Below are 25233 nucleotides of genomic sequence, written 5' to 3' on the forward strand. Positions count from 1 at the left end.
AAATGAATGCTCATCCTCAAATTCCAGAATTTTTTGTAAGTCATACATGGTGCCCATTCTCCGCACCATCTCCATCAAAATGGAGAGTTAAGACCGATGGAGTGAATGCATTGTATTTTGATGGCCTTGAAAAACAGATGCATTAAAAAGGATATCTAAGGCAAATTTAACTCAGAAGTAGGTGCCGTTAACTCTGCAAGTTCAAATTTCTGGCAACTGCTGGTCATTTGAATCTCCACAATTATAATTTGAGGGACGGATGGGGTCCATCCTGACAACAGAGTCCTCAGAGTAGTTAAGAGTAAAGCAAATCAAATAACAGAAAATTCAGGTTTTTTTTAACAGTGAATTTTATTTTTTTAAAAGATTTTATTTATTTGACAGACAGAGATCACAAGTAGGCAGAGAGGCAGGCAGAGAGAGAGAGGAAGGGAAGCATCCCTGCTGAGCAGAGAACCAGATTCGGGGCTCGATCCCAGGACCCTGGGACCATGACCTGAGCCCAAGGCAGAGGCTTAACCCACTGAGCCACCCAGGCGCCCCATTTAACAGTGAATTTTAAATTTGTCACCGAGAGAATAAAGAGGAGAAAGTCCTCTGGCATTTTCCAGGTTAATGCCTCCTCCTAATTGCTGTTTGGCCTAGTTCTTTTTTTGTCTGTGTTCCCTCCATGTGGGGCTTCTAGCTGCTTTGCATCTCAAGGGGTAGCATATTCAGGACCCCACTTTCAAATGTGGGTTTCTAAAAGGCAGAGTGAGACATCTGCCACCCACCCACTCTCCTGCCTACCAGGACATTCCTCATCTTGCTTTAGCTGGAGTGTAAAATTAACCTCCTGCCCACACTCAGTAGAAGGGGCTGTTCTGTTTTTTGTAAGCCATCACTTCCCCCAACCCCCACACCCTGTTTCTTCTAATGGCAGAAGAATATAGAAGCAGAGAAATAGAGGAAAGCATTAAGAAAAAAAGGTACCGATACTGGGCTGTTCCCACTGCATAACATAATAAGTTGGCCCAGTTTACTTGGATCTTGGGTTTATAACTCACCGTATGACCTACCAACCTGATCAGTCTTCCCTTCCCAGTCTCGCCCAAATTTTTTCTTGTTATATAGAAACCGGGTGATGGGTATTAAGGAGGGCACATGTTGTGATGCGCATTGGGTATTATAAGCAATTAATGACTTGTTGAACACTATCTCAAGATCTAAGGATGTCCTATATGTTGGCTACCTGAACATAATAAAAAAAGAAAGAAAGAAGAAGGGAAAGACAGACAGACAAGTGGAAAGGGGAAAATAGCCTGTGGCCATCACTGTTGCAGTTGTGATTCTTAAACCTCTTTGCCAGGATGGGTAGGGATCCAAGCTTAGAGGAGGTCACACGTACATGAACACAGCAGAGGAAAGAGAACCAGCAAGCAGAGACATTTTTCTTCACTGACTTAGAAATTTGGGAGTTACTGGTGAAGGGGATCAGAATATGCCACCCCAAAATACGCCACTTTGTCATAACGATTATGTTGAGCCAAAGGCAGTGTTTAAAAGCAAACCCAGGAAGAACTCTCTGCTTTCCCCTTCTTGGCCCCAAAGCAGGGTATCGGCTTTTCATTGTGAGTGTACCCTCCTCCCTTCCCCTGTACTAGGGGGAGGAAAATGACTGTAAGCACCAGAGATGGAAAGATTGCCTTGAGAAAAGTCCGCACAAACTCATGTTACTAAAATAACTCTTATTTTTCGTTAGTTTCCGAGCATATTTACTTTCTCAGTTTACTGCTCCTAGAAGCTCAAACCCTTTTCCTTTGTCTAGTCACTTCTCTACAATTTATCACCCTTTATTAAAATGGTATTTAAGTTCTCAAGCCTAACGATTTAATTGGTTTGTCCCTTGTTTTCTATGAAGTCCTGGTCCCATAAAAATGAAAAGTATCAGTAGAACATATTTGCCTTTTTTCCTGTTAGTCTGGCTCTTTGTCGGTTTAATTCACCAACCCCAGTGACACAGTATAAGAGTGTAGAGGAAAAGTTTATCCTCCCCTGCGCTAGTGAAGAACTGTTTCTTGATTGGCAGCTTCTCTTTCTGGACTCAGAAAAACTTCTCTAGAGCTCATTTATAACTCTTGAGTTTCAAAGGAAAAATACGCCACACCAGGAATTTACTCCTTTTATCCAACAAATATTTTATTGAGCACTTTCATGAGTAAGACTTACTTCTTGCTCTCCTGTGGTTGGTAATCTAGCAGAGACAACTTTTTAGGCTTTTAGAGACTTCAGATTTGTTCCAGTGAAAATTACCAAATAGAAGGTACCATGCTATCTACCAATCTGTCATTTATTTATTAATCATCCATCCATCTGTCTTTCACTCCATGTATTTATATCATTGTGCTTTCAAATATAAACTGTATTTGATAAAGTACTAATAAATGTTTCACCTTCCTAGCCATCATAAAGTTTTAAAAATTGAAAAATTTAAATTAAAAATTTTTTTTAAATTTAAATTTAAATTTAAAAACTTTAAATTAAATTTAAATGATATTCTAATATCATGTAAAAGCCACAGATTGCGTTTGTGAAATAAATCTACAAAACAGCCAGGAATTAAGACACTGTACTTTAGAGCAGTTAAGGTAAACCTAATGGCCTGCATAATTCAGATTTTACTTTTATTTATTTATTTTTTTAAAGATTTTATTTATTTATGTATTTGACAGAGAGAGAGCATGAGATCACAAGTAGGCAGAGAGGCAGGCAGAGAGAGAGGGGGAAGCAGACCTCCCCGCTGAGCAGAGAGCCCTATGTGGGACTTGATCCTAGGAACCCGAAATCATGACCTGAGCTGAAGGCAGTGGCTTAACCCTCTGAGCCACCCAGGTGCCCCAGATTTTACTTTTCTTTTAAGGAAGAGCATCCATTTATCAAAACAGGCAAGCATATTTCGGATTCCACATTCTGTAAGGAATTTCATTAGAATATTACCTAGCATTATAATTGGCCGAAGCTTCTGATTCTTGCCCTCTTATTTAGATTTTGAGAGAGAATGTGCATGCGCACAAGCCTGGGGAGGAGCAGAGGGAGAGACCAGACTCAAGGGGAATCCACACTGAGCTTGGAGCCCAATGCAGGCTCAGTCTCATGACCTGGAGATCATGACCTTGAGATCATGACCTGAGTCAAAACCAAGTCTGATGCTCAACCGATTAAGCCACCCAAGCACCCCCTTTCCGTCTTATTTAGAACCTGGGTTACTAGGCTGCTGTTCCCTTTAGGCCACACGTTCTAAACTGCGATGAGTATTTAAGTCACCGGGAGGGCTTGTTTGAAGTGAGAACACAGATCGGCTGGGTGGCATCCCCAGGATGGATTTAGTTTTTTTCAAGCCTCGGGTTGGAGGCCCTCCCAGGCTAAAGATGAGTAAACTTAAGATTTTGAGTCTGCAGGTCTGGGATGAGGCCCAGAATCTACATGTGTAGGTGATGCTGGTGCCACCAGTTATGGGAACACACCTTGACATCTGCGACTCAAGGACACAGTGGGTCACAAAAGTTAGAGAAATGTGGGTGAGATTCACCCCTGCTTTGTGGATGTTCAGTGGACAGTTGCAGATCATCACATGTGCCTAACCTTTAGTATTGTGTCCTTAATGCACCAGCCCCACCAGGCTTTCGTTTCCGTGTGGCTTGTCTCAGCATCACGGTGCTTAAAAGTAGAAATGTGTTTGGTGAGGCAGGACCTGCCTGATCACAGCGGGCCACTGGAGAAAGAGTTATTGATGTAATTGACCTTATCTGTCAGAATATTTGTTAAAAGTCAAGAGTTGTTAAATCCAATAGTGCTTTACTTCATTGCATAGGAATCTGGGTCTCCATGCTACAGTTCTTAGTAATGTTCTCTGGCTTGTTAAGAAAGGACGATGGGAAACACAGTTTAGGGTGTGAGTTTTGGGCCTTTCTCTCCGGTGTTAAAAGATCACACTCACTTAACCTGTGTCTCACTTTTCACTTCCTTAGCAGCTCTGGTCTATGTAATACATAGGTAATACACATGCCGTTACCTATTTTACTTGTCCGTGCATTTAGATAAGATCTTTGTCTTGGCTCAGAAATTTATTAATGGATGCCCTCGAGCACATTTCCTTATTGTTTCCAACTGGGCCACATTTCCTTCTCTGCAAAGGGGATGATAATACCTAGCCTTAATTAGGTTTACTTCGAAGATTCAATCATATAGTCTGTGGGATGACTGGCATGTAATAAATACTTCATTCTTTCCCTTTCTTTTTATGTCATTTGCTTAACATTAAAAATCTTCAAAATTAATTGAAATCTCCTGATTTCAGACGTAATTGGAAAGATTTTTTGGTCTCATGGTGTTTCGGTGTTCTTTAAGACTCAGACAGGAGGCCTCCCAGTTAAAGACTGGTGAACTTCCAATCCTGACCACCTGCTCCCTTTGTTAAAGTCTTTCCTGCTGTGTCTGAGCAGGATGGCAACACCCAGGATCTCACTGCTCCAGCTGATTCATTCTTACAGACTATCATCTCCAGGGTAGCAAGTTTGAATATGTCTTTCCCTTTCTGATCGGTACATTTGACTTGGGTCCTGCTGCTGGCAGGGATATGGAACCTGATTCTAAGTGGGGCGGGATGGGTTTGAACGGTGCCATATGCCCCTAATCCAAGGGACATGTCTGAGGGAAGTTCTCTGCTGCTTTTCTAATTTCCCAGGCCACTTGTTCCCTGAGTCCCTTAGAAACCTAATGGGAAGAATCTGCTTGAGGACACTGGGTCTTATTTACTCTCTTATTCTTAGTGTTTGGCTCAGTGTCCACACAGGATGGGCTCAATCACTGCTTTTGAATAAAAGAGCTTAGTAATAAAAGAATTTCTACACAATCCCAAGTCATGCAAGGATCTCATGAAAGGTTGGCAAGCAACTTTTTAAAAGGCTTATTCAAATTGGCCGTAAAGCATGGAGCATCCTGGTAAGACCCTGTAAAACTGTTCATTTTCAGCCCTTTGATGGATGCTTTGCACCTTAGTCATGTGGCAGCCAGACCGTCCCCCCTCGTGCAGAGCAGAACGTTAGAGCAGTCTCTTGGAGATGGCCCAGGGGAGTCCCCTCATTGCGCAAAGGAGGAAACTCACTGCCCGTCCGGGGAGATTGTGTTTTCTGGCATGGATACACCTACCGATGCCTTTTCCTACCTTGTAATGAACCCAGAAATAAGTCCTGTAATTTCGTACTAATGATCGTCTGGATATGTTCCACAGAGAAGTGCTGCTAATGTTGGTCATTGACCCTGTCGATTGCTTGCTGCTGAGGGCTCACCACAATGGGTAGCTGAATAGTGCTACCATTTTCTGAGGCCACCAGCACTGACCTGTTGGCCGTGGGGTTCAGTCCCACTTCATCCCAACAAGGAATCTTTAATAGCATCTAAAGGAAAACAAGAGAACAAGGCCAGCACGGAAAGCCCTCACTGTTGCCCCTAAGGAAAACCAAGATGCTGATTTTTTTTTTTTTTAAGATTGTATTTATTTATTTGACAGACAGAGATCACAAGTAGGTAGAGAGGCAGGCAGAGAGAGGAGGAAGCAGGCTCCCCGCGGAGCAGAGAGCCCGACGCGGGGCTTGATCCCAGGACCCTGGGATCATGACCTGAGCCGAAGGCAAAGGCTTTAACCCACTGAGCCACCCTGGCGCCCCAAGATGCTGATCTTAAATACCGAGGCACTTCCAAATAGGTGAAAACAGGTGCACAAAGAGCAGAGCCCAGGGGTGCTGGAACTTGTTGGTACACGTCCAGGGTCAAAGACATGCTCCAAAAGGAAAGCAATGAAATGAAACATTACGAATAGTCTTTTTAAGGCCAGTGTACCTCAGGCAAGCTTCTGATTTTTGGGTTTTTCCTTTTCTTTCTTGTTTTTATCCAGATAAGTAGCATTTTCATTATCTAAGTATACAAACCACTTCTCTCCCTGCCCTCTTCTCCCTCCCCCCAACTTTTTTCCCTCTTTTGGTCCCCACTGCCATGCATGTGTGGTTAAGACAGTTCAGAAGGTCCATGAGCCAGTAGGTATTTTAGCGGAGTCATGGATTGATGCACTGATAATTAATTTTCCCTAGCTCTTTTTGAGGCTGTGGTATGAGGAGGAGGAGGAGGAGGGTAATGCCGGACAGGCTAATCCATCTGATTTCACGAATAGTTGTGGTTCCCTGTTGATGACAGCCTCTGGTGGTCTGCCACATTCATTCATTTGGCGTGTCTTAGTCAGTTAGGTGAGGCTAGAGAATTTCAAGAAGCAATGCTAAACCTTTAACCAGAAAGGATGGTATTGCCAATAACAAGGAGAAGCAGGCTAATAACATTTCAATTTTTACATTCTTGGCCCCATTTTTCTCTCACGCTGAAATGTTATTGAGGTATAACTGCTTGTTGAACACACATTAATTCTGGAATTTGTGGTGAATCCAATCACACGTAGCTGAATTCACTGGCTCACCGCATAAGCCTTTTGACATTTGAGGCCAAATGTTCAAATCACAAAGCTGAAGGTCGTGGCATGTATTAGACAGAGAAGAATTAAGAAGATACATAGCCCCTATGATCTCTTGCACAGTCTTTACAAACCTGTCACCATCACCAATGCATTATTTATCAGATTAGTTGAAGGAAATGCTATTTTTTTTTTTTTTTTAAACAGGGCTTAGTTATGGGGGTGGGTGGACTCCACGGGTACTGTCAACTAGGAAAGCATCTTATTTCACATGTAGACCCTTCCCGTTCCACTAATGAGCCCTCTGCTTTGATTCGTAACATGTTATTGCATGTATTTTTAGGTTGATTTTATGCCATTGGACAGTCTGTCTATAACTGGTGAACATTTGCATGAACAGGGCTCATTAAGTATTTTTAGATCTGCTGTGGCCTTTGCAGAATGTAACTGAACTGGAGAGTTCTATCCTGCAGGATTCAGCTCTGTACACTCAGGAAGGGGTGAGGACAACTGGTGAAGGTCAGCCAGCTCCTCCGAGCAGGAGCGCTGGTCCCTAAATGATCTGGAAGTTTGGAGTGCGAGAAAAGGAAAAATAAGCTCATTTTGACATCAACTGAGAAAACTGGAATTGTCAAAATTTCTTTATTTCCAGGGCATTGAAAGACTGTCCTGGGCAGTCAGATGGCAGATGCCGGCCCTGGTGCTTTCTGAACAACAGAGAGGGGGATGCATTCTCTTCCTTGAAACATTCCTGAGGCTTCCTTTCCCTAAAAGATGTTATCATCTCCCTAGGGAGAGCTGTCTTGACAGCTTGAGAGACACTGGAGTGGAGCAACTCAAGATATCTCATGGAAATGTAGTTAAAAATGAACGCCACATCAGGAAATGGTCCAGATGCTGTCACATGAAGTCTGAACTTGTTAACCTGAAATTATACCAGGACCACAAAACCTCTGAAACACACATGGCTTCATCAGCTTACTCAAAATCCCCTGGGTAGATAAGGTTTCAGCCAAGGAAATGCAACGACTCCAGTGCTAAACCACAATCCCAATTAATTTTTATTCATTGATTTTTGAGGGTATGTTTTATTTATCATGCCTGTGTCTCCTCCCCACCCGCTTTGTTTGGAGTGATGCAGAATCCTTTAAAGTTTTGCAAGCTGCCCTTGAAGCCTTGGCTCGCCCGTTGGAGACAATTTTCCTTATCGTTCTCTTCCTAGCTGTTTTTCTGTGTTTCTTGCCCTGTTCCGTGCGTATGCCCTTCAGGCTAATTTGGATCACCCTGTCCTTTAATTCAGCACATTTAGAAGGCTCATTGGTCCTTGCCATCAGCAACAGTGATTCATTCTATTTATATTTTTTTGGACTTTGTTCATCTAGTGGTCTGTTTTATTGGTAAGCAAAACAGGAAATGTGGTCAGGTTGGTTCCCATTATTGGTTCATGAGCAGATTCTTACCTTTATTATTCTGCTTGTGCATTTAGGCAAGCGAAGCCGACTAGGTCCCAGTCCTGGCTTGGGATTGCTGGATATGACACTGTTTTGAACACAAGATGGGGTGGTCCCGAGAACAAAGTCCTCTAGGCGGAGATGGCATGATGAGGTAGTTACCCGAATAGCTGGCAGAAATGTACAGTGCATTCTCGTCTTTGACAGGAGAGGCGATGGGGGAGTCAGTTAGAGAAGGGACATTTAATGGAAGGGTATTTGTTGACAGATTCTGTGTTCCATTGTTTCTGTAGGTGGGCTGGGGCCTCTCAGTTCCAGAGCTATTTCTGGGCTTATATCTCACGCTTCTGCATCGCTTACGTTCCGAAGCTCCTCCTTCTGTGCTATATTCTGATGAAAAGAGGAAGGCTCAGGGTTGTGTCTGGAAAGATTCCATGAGCAGAAGCAAAGTGGAGCTGTGCAAGGTGGTGGAGAGCCCATCCGTCACCCGGAGGAGGTGTGCAAAAACCCAATATACACGGTCATTAATGGGTCGCAACACATAATGATGGCGATTCCATTCCAGCCGGAAAAGAGGTGCGTTGATCCCGCTCTTTGAATGTTGTTCACATCCACCTTTTAGCCTTGTAGGGACAAACAAGAGAGCACAAAGTGGTTATATACATGTCTTCGTGAGGTGCCGCCTCTACATGAAATGAAGAAACACTGCTTCCTTAGTCCTCATGGCACCCCGAGGAACTGGGGCTGGGAAGTCGGCTTCTTGGGTGTGAGGGTGGGAAACCACTTACTTCTTTTTTTTTTTTTTAAAGATTTTATTTATTTATTTGACAGACAGAGATCACAAGTAGGCAGAGAGGCAGACGGCGGGGGGGGGGGGGGAAGCAGGCTCCCTGCCGAGCAGAGAGCCCGACGCGGGGCTCGATCCCAGAACCCTGGGATCATGACCTGAGCCGAAGGCAGAGGCTTCAACCCACTGAGCCACCCAGGCGCCCCGAAACCACTTACTTCTTCAGGTCCTCACCGTGCTCCTGGGGTAAGAATGAAATTAGACCCAGTCGCCCTTTGGAGGAGACTGTAAGTGTCACCAACGATGAGTAACACACTGCCCAGCAGGCTGGATACAAGACCTTCAGCTCTTTATAAGCAACGGGCTGGGATGTTAGAAGTACTTTACTTCAGGGCTTTTATAACCCATGAAGCCACAGATACTCTGAGTAGCCACATGATACCTGCGTGAACTTTTTGGTGTTCTTAAACCATGATTTTAATCCTTAGAAAGATTATTGAAGGGCTACTTTCATTTTGAATATTAATATTCGCTTTATTAAAATTACAAACTGAAAAACTGAGTTCTTAAGCTTTAAGTTCAATTTACAATCTAATTATTTTACTAAATCTGGCAACTTTAGCAATCACATTTTAAAGAGTCTTTTTTTTTTTACAATCTAGTTAATTTAATCACTTAAATATTTTAAACTGCACTTATAAATTTAAGATACTCGATTTTCTTTTTAAGTACTTAAATTGTCTAACAAATAAACTTTCTCCTGTGCTTCAATAACACTTGTAAATCTCATAAATTCAAGTTGTAAATATGGCGGATTTTAATTCTTCTGCACGTTACAAGATTATTTACAACTTTAGAACTTTTTTTATAACTACCAACTTAAATTTACAGTTTTAAAAGTTAGGGGTGCCTGGCTGGCTCAGTCAGTAGAGCATGTGACTCTTGATCCTGGGGTCAAGAGTTCCAGCCCCATGTTGGGTGTGGTGCCTACTTAAAAAAAAAAAAAAGTTATTTAGTTATGTGTCATTTAAAACTTGAACCATAGGGGCGCCTGGGTGGCTCAGTGGGTTAAGCCTCTGCCTTGGGCTCAGGTCATGATCTCAGGGTCTTGGGATTGAGTTCCGCATCGGGCTCTCTGCTCGGCAGGGAGCCTGCTTCCTCTTCTTTCTCTCTCTCTGCCTGCCTCTCTGCCTACTTGTGATCTCTCTCTGTCAAATAAATTTAAAAAGAAAAAAAAAAACAAAACTTGAACCATAAAGATGATTTCTTAGGTATTCTATATTGAAGTCTCTTAAACAATACAGATAATGTATTTAAAATATCAGTTGTGCACAGAATATTCTTAAATTTAACAAAAATAATCATAGGCTGGGACTGATCAACTTTATAATTTTTGTACTTTTTTCCTAAATTTCCCTGGGATTAAATGACACTTGCAACGAACAAGAGGAAGAGAACATCATACCAAGGGGGTATGGGGTCCTTGTCTTTGCATAGGTGAGTTAAGGACCCAAAATATTAGGGTGAAACAAACAACTTGGTTTTGGCAAAGACATTGCTCTACTGATGTGTGCAACGAAGTTGAATGTGTGAAGGGATTTGATCTCATAGCTCCAGTCTCCATTTTAAGTAAGGTCAGAACTTAATTCTCTCCTCACAAAGTCGCAACCATCTCTTGACATGTAGCTAACACAGGTGGGTTTTTCAGTCTTTGTACTTTTTTAAGCCATGGAATGTCTTCCCCTCTGGAGCGTCAAATCCTTATATAAGATTTCCAATACCTCTTTGGATTGGGTACATGTTGGATCTGTATTCTCAACAAGTGTTTTCTTCTTGGCAGAACTACAACTTGTTTAGGTAGATATTAAAAGCATTTCCAGTTGGATTTGCACATGTCACAGCATTGCCTGAATGTGTTCCCACAGACTGAAACCCTGTCCCATTTCTCCCACCTAGCATCTCCCCCACTCTACTGCTGAAGCCCAGGATGGCTTTCTTTTATTGATATAACTCTGACCTTTAATATTAGTTATGAGAGAAAAAGTGAGAAGGTAAATGGAAGCATCTATGCAGATCTGGACAGTCACTAATGCTAATGTGAAATGCAGCTATTTTTAAAAATATGTTAGGTATCACTTTTTTACATCAGGGACTAATTATATCCCGAGAGGCAGGACCTAGTTACTCTGAGCCAGACCACCTGGCCTTGCCCCCAGCTCCACGTCTCCTGGCTATGTCGATCATACCTGCTTCAGGTACCTCATCAATAACAGTAGTAGCAAGACCTGCCTTAGAGGACCGTTGAGTGTATGAAATCCACGAGAACAGAAGCTTCGGGAAGACCAACAGTTGCATCACTTTGGTGATGGAGATCTCCTCAGCACCTATAATGGTGCCTAGTTATTATATCCATGCACTTACTAACTGTAAAGTGCTTAAAACAGTGACTGGCAGGGGTGCCTGGGTGGCTCAGTTGGTTAAGCAACTACCTTCAGCTAAGGTCAGGATCCTGGAGTCCTTGGATCAAGTCCCACATCAGGCTCCCTGCTCACCAGGGAGTCTGCTTCTCCCTCTGACCTCTCCCCTCTCATGTTCTCTCTCTCTCCAATAAATAAGTAAAATTTTAAAACAAAAAAACACACCAAAATGAAAAACCAGTGACTGGTAGGTAGAACATTTCCAGCCAAAGTTGGTTATGATTTTGTTTTGGTGACAACTTGCCTGCCGTCCCGTGCAGATTTCTAATTTCACATTGATCTATCAGGAAATAGTTTGCCAGTGATCCCGTGCCAGTGGTTCCAGACCTCTATAGATTTTGATATTTGTGATTACTTTCACCTGGAGAAAGCCATGGGTAAATCTGAATTACTCCAGCTCTTGGGTGCCCAGGTTAATTTCAATTTCCTGGGTTTGTAGGTCTTTCTTATCCTGCTCAACATATGTGCAGCTTTCATTGTTCACTGTGTGGTTTTTGTTTTTGTTTTTTCCCCTTTAAACTATCTTGTCCTACGTCTTCCTTCTCTCTGTCCTATCCTTTTTCGTGTTCTCTTCTTTTGTGCACCCTTTACGTGGAGGCAGTCTCCGAAGGTCAATTCTTGGCAGTTTTTTTGTTTGTTTGTTTTCATATTTCATCTAGTCTTCCTGGTCACTTTAAGTAAAGCTCCCTTTATCCTCATCCCTGACCATTTCCTCAATCATGACCCTCCCCCGCCCTCAAAAACACTTGTATAATATCTACTGTGTTCCTAAGTTCTGATAACAGAGCAGTATTTTTCTCACTTTTGAGACCTGAGCGGTGGTAGAAGCTTCCATTCGCTTGTCAAAGATGTGTCTGTTCTCCCTTATTCAGTGTTTTTCCCATCTGCTATGTATATAGTCACTGTGATCACCTGGGCTCTCCTCACTGGTCTCCCCACCTCCAGCACGTACCTCATCGTTCACCTACCAAGGTGCAACCAGAATTGTGTTCTGCGTAACAAGAACCAACAGTAATCTCTCTGCATGCTCAGAAGCCAATGGGGGAGTCTCAGGTCTCTCATTTCCAACTTCATCTCTCCTTATGTCCTTCCCATAGGCCTTTGTTTCTTTACCTCAAGCCCATCCTACCCACCATCTCTTACTGTGGTCTTTTCCCACGGTGATAGGTAGAATAATACCCCCCCACCCCTGTTCTAGTTCCTAGAACCTGGGAAGATGTTAGGGGAATTCAGGCTGCAGATGGATTGAAGATGCTAATCAGCTCGCCTTAAACTAGGTCGAGCATCGTGGGTGAGTCAGGTGGGCGTTGTGTAATCACTAGTGTCCTTAAAAGTGGAAGAGGAGGGGAGAGGGGAGAGTCCGGACGGGCTGTGACCTCAGAAGAGGATATGCATGACAACATGTGACATGAACTCCATTTGCTCTTGCCCGAGCTTTGAAGGTGCCCTGAGCCAAGGCATGTGAGCAGCTTCTGGAAGCTGGGAAGGGCAGAGACGCAGGCTCTCCCCGAGGGCCCCCAGAAAGGAGCGCCGCACTTTTGAGTTAGCCTAGCAGGACCTGTGTCAGACTTCTGCAGAACGGTAACATCATGAATTGTGTTTTCAGCTACTGTGCTTGTAGTAAATAATTTGTTAACAGCAGCGATAGGAAACTAACATACCCACCTCTGTGCTTACACGGAAGCCGAGGTTAATGTTGAAGGTGCGCTTCTCCTTCCCACTGATTTACTGAAATCCGGTAAAGTTCAGGGTCCAGTGTAAATCTCACTTGTTCCAGGACTTGCTAGGTACTTGCAGGCAAAATTCATGTCGGTAACCCCTCCCTAGTTACCTAAAACTTTGCTGTGTCCGCGGTTTCTCTCCTTTATTAGATGCACATGTGTGTCTTTGTAACCTTGCGTTGTGAATGCCCTGAAAATAGGATTCGTCTATTACGTATTTTTGTAGCCCCTCACAGAAGCTTTACACTCATGCCAATGCTTTTTTGAATCCCATTGTAAAAATGCAGCACGTTGTATAGAGTGCTAAACACGAGTCCTAAATGCCCACAAGATGGAGATATTTCCTTAAAAAAAATAATTTCCTTATCCCCTGAGATCATTTCTCTTTGACCCCTCTTGAAAACAGAAACTCCTTGCTTTTTAGTTGAAAGTGAGAGCATTGGCATTTCAATTTTTGTGTCTTTAATCATAACTCAGGATTTAAATATATATATAAATATAGTGGAAATTTAATCGGCCATTTTAAGGTAAAGGGTTGCTATGCACGTAAACTAGAATTAAATCGATTGGCTTAAGAGGACTTGAGTCAACAGCACAACTTCATGGTTGCAAGTGCGGTGTGGACTAACGGCGACGTGTTGTGGAGGATGGTTGTATCTGATAGCACGGATTCTGTGTACTCTTTAGGAAGAGGTCAGGAGAATATGAGGAAATGGTCTCCCTTGCTACAACTTAGTTTCGTTTTTTCTATTGGAATACAAATTAAAGTCAAGGATACTCTCTGCCCCTACCTCAGTGCCATGTGCCTTACATTTAGTAATGGTTGGCTAGTTTCTCATGTCTATTGTCCTTTTCTGAGAACTCCGCTGAAGCTACCTGTTCTCTTTCCAATGCCAAATCCATCCTGGAACTGTGTTCTGGGAAGATGAGAAGTGTGGGAGGGTGTGTGGACATGCTGAGTTCGTTGGTTTCAAAGTGGGTGGATTGACAGTTTGAAAGCACAAGTTAAGCTTATGAAGGCAGGGTTGAAAGATAATTTAAATTCCACGGAAATGTATGAGATTGTCGGATTCATCCCCTTAGGTATGCAGCATTAATGTTCAGAGTAATCCAGGGCCATTATTTTACATCTGAAGGCACCCCAGCCATAAGGACACTATGACTGGGAAAAAAAAAAAATGCTTGTTTGAGTAACCTGTCAATAACTGTCTCTAATATTTAAAGTCTTTGCAGATAGAGAAGGAAGTGGGGCATATAGCGCAAAACCAGAACTTATTGGCAGATGCTGCGGGGAGGTAGAGTTCATTCACTCTTACAGAGCATCATCTTATAAGCTAAATAAGCGTGGAATGCACTTATAATGACCTCTGTCTTTCACCAAAAGGCTAGAGGATCACTTAGTAGGGAAAGATTGGGTGGGAAGTGATACTGGGTAAACTTCATGATTTTTTTTCTTCCTACCAAACCTAAAATTCTGTTATCAAAAAGACACATGTACACACTCACATGCGTGCACATATACACTCTCTGAGTTTTGTTTCTGTAAAATATTAACCCAAATTAAAATGAACACTGGAACAGACTTTACTAGCTGTTGACTTTCGTCGGGTAAATGAAGATGGCACTTCCAATGCAGTGGTGGATGAAACCAACTTAACCAGGAAGCACGCTTCTGGTGTTGGGTTGGTGAAGGCTATGAAATGAGGCCTCAGATAAACAGGAATAGGAAAGTGCTTTTGAGTTTTGTAAACCAAAGATGACCAGCTCTTCCTGCCAGCTGTTACTTCTCTGTTTTGCCTGCATTCTTTGGGATACCAAAATTTTCCTTCAGGTTGTGTAGAGTAACTCATTGTGGTGAACACTGTATTTCAGTGCTCCCCCTCCCACCCCTCCTTTCCTACTAAGAAAGAATGAGTTGTCAGTATTGGCTACTACATCCTCAGCTCTCCTGTGCGCAGCTCTGACCCCCGTGTTTGGTAGGGTCTCTGTCTCCTTAAGGGATTGTATTTTTTGGAGGGGGGGGGTCAAGATTCTCTGTTCTTGCAGATTCTGTCACCGCCTGGATGGCTTCCTGCACTAACTGGGTTATCACCTGGCCAGTGGCAGCTAATTGCTCTGGGGGATTGAATCTTGCAGAATGACCAGAGTCCCATTTTGCTGTCACTGAACACCTCCTGGCAAAGAAGGTGTGATTTCCATGGGGTGGTGCAGATGACTTTTTAATTAGGATTTTTCTCTTTAGCGTGTGCTGCATTAATAGGTGGGTTAGAAAAAAGAAACTCGAGGGTGTGGGAGCGCCTGGGAAATGGGGGAGCTTTTGTTAATTGGCATTAGAAACCAGAGAAAAGTAGCCAGAGAAGCCTCTGCAGAAAGAAGCTATCCATGCTGTGTGGCAGGTGGGAGTTGGAGAGGGTGGTAGCTGATAATAGGGACTAATCCATGATTACACCTTTCTCAGCAAGTTAAAAATGCTCTAGCCATGGGACAGGAGCTATTAGCCCGTTCTGATCAGAGAGAGTTCGAGTTTTACCGATTGCATTTTTTTTACCACACCAGCATAGGTAAAAGCTTCTAATTATCAGGAGGACGTACACTTCGTTAAAATTTGGAGCCAACTAGATTCGACTTAAACTTACAGTTCATTTAGGCTCCACGAGTCTCATTTTCTTCATCTTTAATGTGTGCATAATAGCGCTTGCCTAATCACATTATCTTGCAAGTTAAAGCAAATGATACAATGCAGAGAAGGCACTTAGGCTAGGATCCGTCCATAGGCAGTATTCAGGCATTAGCTTGGGTCCTGAAAATATTTTAATTCCAAGGAACCTAGAAGTTACCAAACACTCTGTCACCCTTTCCTGGAACAGCCTGGATCTGATGCATATATTTGGGGTTGGAGAGGAGGTAGGACACTCTGCAGCCTTGAGTTTAATGATTCCTTTTGCTTCAGAATACCTATTTAATTAACACATCTATGCCTTAATTTCCCAACCACTCCCAGAGCTGGATAGCACTAACTGCCCCTATCTCACAGAGAAGCCACAAAGGTAGATATTTTGAATTTATACAATATTTTCAATGGACCAAAGAAGGGCATTTGAAGGAAACTGTAATGCATTTCTCCAAGAAGATCTGAGTGAACCATATAAGGTTTTCAGCTCAAAATCCGATCTCCTGACCAAATTATTCATTTATGCTTGACATACATCAGTTTTTATACCTTAAGAGAAGAAGAAATCTCAAAATAGGATGGAGATTTAGGTATATGGCAAAGACCTTTTCTTTTCTTCTTTCTCTCTCTCTCTGTGTGTGTGCATGCATGTATATAGGAGTGAAGGAAGGGATGTTGGAAGTCTTTGGCCTTCTTGAATGTGTAATGGATACCACTTAATGGCTAAGCCACTCCTTTCTTGTCTCTTTTTTTTTAAAGATTTTATTTATTTATTTGACAGAGATCACAAGTAGGCAGAGAGAAGGAAGCAGGCTCCATGCCAAGCAGAGAGCCCGATGCAGGGCTCCATCCCAGGACCCTGAGATCATGACCTGAGCCCAAGGCAGAGGCTTAAACCACTGACCCACCCAGGCACCCCATTCCTTTCTTGTCTTTTGGGTCCCCTTGGCAAAGGATGTTGTAAGCATGGTATTGGGCAAAATACTGTTTCTGGCAAATACTTTTCAGATTTGACCTTTGAATGACTTTCCAGTAGAAAGTTAAGTAGAATCATGAACAAGTATCCGCTAGTATCTGCTAGGTGCTGAGGATTAACAAGGAAGTACAAGCAGAAATTGAGACAAACTGTGTAAATAATTCCAATTAACCGAGACTATTGATGTAGGTTTGCTTAAAATTATTTGGAAATACCACTGGATGGTGTGGGGGATTGTAGGGAAAGACTCTCGTTTTTGAAAAAGCATTTGTGGCCATAGGCTGACATGATACAATTCTTTGTAATTTACTCATTAACATAGCAAACATGTATTGAACAACTTCTGGTCCTGGCAGTTAATTGGTTTGTGGGAAATTAATTGTGCATCCTGACATTAAGGAGGTTATGGTCAGATGGGGAAGGAAGACCTACACACACACACCCTTAGTGTAAAGACTTAACGTAGGATTGCCTTGCCATTGACTGGTAAAGCACAAGTTGGCATCAGTGGGTGACAACCTGCTGCCCTCCCCCCATCACCACTTGTATTTTTATTAGGTGTTTTACGTGCTTTCCTAGAGATCATCTCACATAAGCTTTGCAACCAACCTTTGAGGTTGACTTCCTATTTTGCAACTATCAAAGCCAACTCAGATGCTTAAAGGATAGTCTTAATCTCCCATAGCCTGCTATTACAGGTTCCAGCCCTTGAACTAGATTTCCTGATTCTGGTATCTTGAAACTGATTCCTTGATCCTAGCTGTTTGCCCACCCCGACCTGTGGTTCAGAGCCATTGCTTGAGAAGGACTATTTGATGACCTTGTTCTGCACCCAGGAGTGACAGATGTTGTTTACCCACTAACACCTTCTCACCTCAACATTTATTCAAAACCCCCAATATCCAGGGAATAACCACTCTGAGAGTCCTGGAGTAAATATCTCTATTGATACAGGCTGTAGAAGATATTTCACAAGGAATAGAGAATTGAGGAATACACCAAGCACTTTCTTGTCTTCCCCATGCGTGCTACTGGAAGGCACTGCCAAAATTCATCCAATTCTAGCTAGGAATACATTTATTGAAGGCTCTTATAATTGCAGTGAATTGCAATACCTTGCTAACTTAGAAAACGTTGGGAAAAAAAAATTCTGAATTTTTTTGTTGTGTTACGTCAAGTTCCCCAGTGGACTTTAGAGTAATTAATACCAAAAGAAAAGTAGTAAAAACCTCCAACTGTTGCTTTAACACATTCTGTCATATTCCATCTTTCTCTTGTTAGTATATATTCTTGTTCTTCATAGCTAAGACTTAATTAATATTCTGGGATCTGGTAGTGTTTTCATGATGCACTAGGCCACAACTACTTTTTTTTTTTTTTTTAATGTTTTACTTAATGAATTAAACACATACTGGTAGGCACATCTTTTGCCTGATGGCTATTGTAGAATGTGGCGTTTGGTGAGTATTTAAAGATCCATTGAGTTATTAAAAGAGGAAGCTGCCATTACAAGGAGATATATCGATGCTTTATTGTGGATTACTGCCAACCAGTTAATGGCTACATAAATTAAAACAAAACAAAACAAGCAAACACTTCAGTGTTTGCTTTGTCGTTCAGTACCAGACGAGTAAAGCTGTTGAATTTTCTTAGTCCCTGTCTAAGGAATTAAGACAACAAGAATAAAATGAATAAACACAAAACAGAGTTACTCCCATAAATACAGAGAACATGCTGGTGGCTGCCAGAGGGGAGGGCAATGGGGAAATGGGCAGAATGGGTGAGGAGGAGTCCGAGATACAGGCTTCCAGTTATGGAATGAGTAAGTCACAGGAATAAAGGGCACAGCATGGGGAATATAGTCAGTGACACCGTAATGGTGCTACATGGTGACAGATGATAGCTACACTTGTGGTAAGATTATCATAACACAGCGTTGTTGAATCACTGTGTTGTACCTCTGAAACCAATGTCTACTACTCTGAAAACACAATCAACTGAAAAGAGACAAAACAGATTTCACGTCCGTAGTGTTGAAATGAAGTTTTCCACTTACACAGAAACTAGGGATTCCATTCATTGGAGGAGAGCAAAAGGAGGCTTGAGGTTTGTATATTCGGACAAGAAGGTCTCCTCAAGGGGCGCCTGGGTGGCTCAGTGGGTTAAGCCGCTGCCTTCGGCTCAGGTCATGATCTCAGGGTCCTGGGATCGAGTCCCGCATCGGGCTCTCTGCTCGGCGGAGAACCTGCTTCCTCCTCTCTCTCTCTCTCTCTCTCTGCCTGCCTCTCTGCCTACTTGTGATCTCTCTCTGTGAAATAAATAAATAAAAATCTTTAAAAAAAAAAAAAAAAAAAAGGTCTCCTCAAAAGAGCATTCCTGAACCCCATAGGTCAGGAAAAACTTCTGGGGAAGGAGAATGTATACGTCAGTGTTTGTGGCCTACTTAGGGGAATGGTGCCCATGCAGGAGTGAGCTTTGGGAGTTTAGAATCTGTTTAGGTGCTCCCTAGTTTAGGAGAGCAGCCCACAAAGGGAGGGGATGATGAGTGATAGAGCCAAGAGTGGGTTGGCAGGATGAGTAGGAGGTTGATACGTGGTCTTAAGCTGTGATGAGTGGTGAAGTGGGAAGAAGTTACAGAAGGGCTATTTGGAAGAACTTTGAGAAAAGTGTGAGGCTTTTAATCTGAATGTGAATTGCCCTAGTAAGGAACCAGATGAACTGTAACCTTGTGTTTTTAATGGGAATTAAGCTACGGTCTGACAAGAATGATAGCACACTTATGGGAAAGGATGTGGGGAATCGAGACCATTCCAGGAAAAAAAAAAAAAGGCCAGATAGTCTCTGTTACCATAAAGCCCCTTGGTAAGTAAAAGGGGAGGAAATAATCTGTGCTCAGACACTCTGAACCAAGCAATCTCTTGAAGCACAAAAGAGGAAAAGTGACTTGCTCAGAAGTCTAAGAAGTATTTTGTTGTCCATATTTTGTTGTCAGGCACAACTGACAAAGTATTAGTAGAGGACCCACATTTCATCTCAGACTGGACCTGTCCATGACACCTGACTTGTCCTGGCTTGAAGAATAAGGAGAAAACAGTAAAAGATGGAAAATAAAGACTTGGGGATGGAAAGCATTATATAAAGGTGTAGTGTTAGAAGCTGATTTTTCCACAGGGTTCAGGGCACAGGTGTGGGAGTCACAAAATCACATCCGCGAGGCAAACCAGAGTTGTCCTGCTGGGCTGACCAAGCAGTGAACTAGGCAACACAGAATGTGAAAATAATATTTGAGTTGTCGACTGTAGAATGTAAGGTTTCTTTAAAAGTGCTTGCCCTGACAGGAAGTGACAGAACTTCCTAGAAATGAGTGTGTGGATGACCTCTGTTACCGGGAAGGTGTGAACCTCCGTTGACAATGTGGGAGAACCGAGAGAGGATGTGGTATCGGGAAATAGGCCTATGGAGTTCATCTTGGGGGCTGGGGAATAAAGAGAAGACTGAAGAAAATGACCAACTGGAACACTTGGAAACCAGGGAATGTAGTTATTCTAGAAGGTGAGTTTGATGAAGGCACAGATTTTTGTAGGCTCTATTCACTGCTTTATCATCAAACTTAGTGCCTGACATGTGGGAGGCATTCAGTATTTGTTAAATATTTGGATGATGAGTATATTATCCCTCTGACACTTAATTTTTCCCCAACCTTTAAGTAGTAATTGGTGTTTGCCCTGTATTAAAAGATACATCTTAGGGGCACCTGGATGGCTCAGTCAGTTAAGTGTCCAACTTGATTTTGGCTCAGGTCATGATCTCCGTGTCATGAGATCGAGCCACTCATGGGGCTCTGCACTGGGCATAGAGCCTGCTTAAGATTCTTGCTCTCCCAGGGTGCCTCGGTGGCTCCGTGGGTTGAGCAGCTGCCTTCAGGTCAGGTCATGATCTATCAGCGCCCCCCCCCCCCCCACCCCGTGGGTCTCCCTGCTCAGTGGGGAGTCTGCTCCCTTTCCCGCTCCCCCTACTTATATTCTCTCACTTGTATGCTTGCTCTCTTTCTCAAAATAAATACAATATTTATTTATTTATTATTTTTTAAAGATTTTATTTATTTATTTGACAGAAATCACAAGTAGGCAGAGAGAGAGGAAGAAGCAGGCTCCCTGCTGAGCAGAAAGCCCGATGTGGGGCTCGAACCCAGGACCTGGGATCATGACCTGAGCCGAAGGCAGCGGCTTAACCCACTGAGCCACCCAGGCGCCCCAAAATAAATACAATATTTAAAAACAAAAAGATTCTCTTTTCCTCTGCCTCTTCCCCACCGCTCTTAAAAAAATAAAATGAAAAAGAAAGATCTTAAAAATATTTTTTTAAATTTTTAAAAATTAACATGTAATGTATTATTAGCCCCAGGGGTACAGGTCTGTGAATCGTCAGGCTTTGGACATTGGGGAGGGTATGTGCTATGGTGAGTCTCAAAAGTATTTTTTAAGTTGAAAACATTCCCTTTATAAGCTCAAGAGCCCCCTGAAGCTTTAAGAATGAGGTGAAGGGCCTCTCTTTTTCTTAAATCAGAAAGGGCCACAAGGGGCGCTCAATGGTAGAAGGTACCAACTATCAGGATGGAACCTAGTCTTCATTTGCTTAGGGGAATGAATCACAAACTTGCCATATGTCTGAGCACGACTGACAATATATCAGGTCCGTTTGCTGGGCGTGTATGTGTGTATGCTTCTACCATAAGTTTACATTCAGAGGCAAACCAGGGTGTTCCTCAGAGGTAATACCACTGGTGATTCTTTTTCTTCACCCCTTTCCTGATAATTTGCCACAGTTCACTCTTGACCTTGTCTAATTTCTGATCCTTTAGTATATGCAAAAACAAAAGAATTTCCTGTTTGATACTGTTTAGTTAATTTTTTTTTTAATGGTTTTCGATGTACTCAACTGCCTCATTAAAACACTGGAAGAGAAGGTTTCCTAGCATTCAAACGCAGGAAAACAACTTAGGAGAGGTGGACTATGGGAATATGGGGAAAAGGATCATTCCAGACAGGACGTATATACTAATGTCATATGTAGATAATAATTATTGCTGTCATTGTAGATCGCATACACTCAATATTTCATGAGCTTCCTTATTTTTACGGGTCTCTTGAGACTGGAGTGAAGCCATCGAGCACGTTCTGGCCACTGAACATAAGTGTGACGAGTTACTTCTAGATGGAGGTAGTTAAAAGCCAGCAGGATGCCTTGTTTCTCCCTTCCCTGCCTTGGCAACCTTGAGATGGTGGCATCACAAGATGGCAGCGTTATGGGTCCCAGAGTCCTGGATGTAGGTGGTCCCCCACTGACCTGCTTTGGATTTTATGTGAGCAAGGAATATCCATTTCCTGTATCAGGCCACAGAGCTCTCATTCCCTGTTGTACTGGTTAAGCTAAATTATCCTGCCTAATAAAGTTTTATACAAGGTTTTAGTGAACTGAACCACTTTATAGTGGTGGAAAGGAGGCCCACCAGAGGAGTGAATCATAAAGCTCTCTTTATGTGGGTGGGGTTGATAATCTGAGCCTCAGTAGGTGAGATCCTTCATTATGTAAATCACTTAAATGCAGGGGATTGAATTGTGAGGAATAAACAGGAACTGAGTTCATTGTCCTCCCCAAGGGGTCTGGGAAGCTTAATCTGCGCTTTAACTTTTGGGAGATTAGGAAAGAATATTTCATGAGTAAATTGAAAGGTGTTTGCTTGATTGGTTTTGCTTTGGTTTTACTTGTGTTTTTCTTAAACTTTAACAAAGATGTTAGACAAGGAGGAGTTACATTTGGAAGTCTTTAGTAAGATCAGTGACAGTCGAAGTGAAAGCACCCTAATGAGACCGGCAAAGGAGGGCTGCTGCATGTCTCTTTATCTCCAGTCTGCCCTTTTTTGCTGGACTTGCCTACACAGCTGTCGGACCCTACAGGTGACTTAAAAGCTACCACAACCACCCAGAAACTGGCCACCTCTTCCCTGTGTTGGCTCTGACCCAGGACTTAAACTTCGGGCAAGGCGTTCTTCTGTACTTGGTCTGTTGGACCTTTAGCCTTCTTCTTCTTTTTCTTCTTCTCTCCACACCCAGCATGGAGCCAGCATGGGGCTTGAACTCATGACCCTGATACCAAGACCTGAATTGAGATTAAGAGTTGGCTGCCCAAGCAGTTGAGCCACACAGGCACCCTGGACTTTCAGCCTTTAAAAGTGCTGCAGGCTGATCTTGTACCTCTAGCTTTGAGTAGCCCTTTCCAAGGAGTTCCCAAGGGACCCAACCTACCATAGCTCAGGCCTGACTCCTGGGGAACAGGTGTGTGGGAGATTGGGGAAGGGAGGCAAATTTGGCACCTTCTTTGAGAACTGTCCCCCAAACCTTATGTTTTGTATCTTGTTTCAACACGAAGGTGGGGGCAAATTGGTCTGCATCCTAATTTGAGTTTTTTTAAAAACCGTGGCAGTTTCATGCCTTTGACATTTGATGACCATAATGACCCTCTGCCGTTTCGGTTCTGAGCATGCGTGGGGAGTTGACCTTCCATGCTGTACTTGGAGAGGAATCATTTCTTCATACTGTTGAGCATCTGTTGGTCACCAGCTGGCAGGTCCTAGCATCCTCACTATCCAGTGTCTACAGAGCGCCCCCTGGGTGATGGCCCTAAATAACTAGATGAATGAACTCTTGGAGGGCAGTGTTTTGCCCTCATTGACTTTCCGTCATTGGGTACTGTGTGCAGTACCTTGCACACAGACCTCGATGAATGTCTCTTACATTGGATTTAAGATAGTGGTGCTGTGTGAGAGCTGGAATAATTCTTTCTGGCTCAGGCCTGCTTGCCTTGTCAACTCTTGATATTGGGTTAGGACCAATGTCCCAGGGATCACTTTTTAACAAGCCTACAAATGACTCTGCTCCAAACACCTGTGGGGCTATGGACCCTTGCAAGCATGCTAGAGCAACATAGCAGCCTTGAGGAAAGGGTGCCTGGGGTCTAGGTCTGGTAACATTTCACCTCTCTGGGTATTAGGTTATTCATGGAGCTCTAAAGTTATGCTATGAAATGCTTGTAAAGCTTTCTCCCAGCTCTACAGTTTTGAATTCTTTTATTCATATCTGCATTTTCCCAGGAGTGTCGTTTGGGTGTTGTGCATGAAGGCTGATAAGAGAAAGGGGCATCTTTTGTGACCGAGAACATGGACACTCTGTGGCTTTCACTTGGCCTTTGCGATATGGGCTCAGAGCAGTAAGCATCTGTCCTCCACTCCACCACTGACAAATAGCTTCCTGAAGTTTATTTCCAAGCTGGTTTCCCTTCTCTGGTATCTCCCACTCTGCCTTCTGCAAGGCTATTTGTCCTGTGTTAGCCTCGAGTGGGTTTCAGACCTCTCCTGAAAATAAGACCGCCTCCTCTACAGACATTCTTTCCTGTTTATTTTTCTCCTCCAAACTCATGCATAATCATTTATTTTTCCAGCCTATCTATCCTTTTAGTTCCTTCAAGCTTCACAGCCCAGGGTCAGGGTGTTGACTTGTGAGGCTTTGATCACCCATTCTGGCATTAAGACTGCTTTCCATTCTGTTCTCCTACCCTTGCTCCTGGAATCAGGCCCCTCTCTCCAGCGTCTGCATCCCAGTCCTTCTGTGATCCTTATAGCCGGGCATGCACTGGAATGTTAGCAACTTCTATTGCATTTACCAGGCAGCCGGCCAGCCCCCTTGTGGGCCCTTCTGGTTTATCTGATGTGCTGCACTTGAAAAGCCCCTCCGTCTCCTCTTCTAAGGTAATTTTCTTTGTACTTTAAAAGACATTTGCTTGCTTTTAGGATTCATTTCACTTAATTTTGAAGTTAGTCCAGGGTTTAACTTTAATGCATTCAAAACTTAGACTGTAGTCTTTTTCTCTTTGATTAGTTTAAGAATTTCCTTCTCATTTTTTTATAATAACTCTTCCTAGTGTACATGTTGAACACACAAGCCTGAGATTTATGATGGTATTTTATCTTCTCTTTCCCTTCCTTCTTCTTCTTTTTTTTTTTTTTTGTTCTTTCTCATCCATTACATATTATTTGGGTATTTACCTGCATGATTTCAAAGTCTGTATCACATCATTGAAAATCAGCTTCTTTTCTCTTGCAGATGATTTTTATGATGCTCATCGTTGAGAGACGCCACTACTAATGATGTTGGGTTTTCATACAAAAAAAAAAAAAATTCTTGAATTTGTGTGTATGGAGAAAATTTGAACGGACCTAGGCACAAACTGTTCTGACATCCAATCCAAGGCAATCCTATATGGCTATTAAGCAACATGGAAAGAAAAACAATAGTAAAAACCAAAGGCTAGCTACATCCGGAGTCTCATGGACAGAAACATAATATTGCATTGTTATTCTGCACATTCTAGCAAACATTCATTAATCAACACTCAGTGATTGCATCTGGAGACACAGTGCAACTTAGAAAAATTACAGAATCCTACCGTGTCTTGAATGCATGCTAGTGATCACACGGACAAAAGTAATTAATGACTTCTGTTGAGTTTCTACTTACGTTTTTATTACCAAAATCAGTGGCTTAAGTTGGAAGATACTCTTCGAACATTGGCACACAAAAGTAAATATTCACAGAGAA

The 25233-nt window shown here is 42.7% G+C and overlaps 1 protein-coding gene and 1 long non-coding RNA gene across 11 annotated transcripts in view; both read left to right on the forward strand.

The window, feature by feature from the left end:
- UNC5D (unc-5 netrin receptor D) overlaps positions 1-25233 on the forward strand; it is a 558362-nt gene that overhangs the window by 221176 nt on the left and 311953 nt on the right. The window lies entirely within an intron of this gene.
- Positions 18573-21007, forward strand: LOC125092735 (uncharacterized). Its single transcript, XR_007125058.1, has 3 exons — positions 18573-18685; positions 19918-20131; positions 20978-21007. It is a non-coding gene; the product is annotated as an uncharacterized LOC125092735 (long non-coding RNA).

Source organism: Lutra lutra, chromosome 2 (assembly GCF_902655055.1).
Source record: "Lutra lutra chromosome 2, mLutLut1.2, whole genome shotgun sequence".
NCBI lineage: Eukaryota > Metazoa > Chordata > Mammalia > Carnivora > Mustelidae > Lutra > Lutra lutra.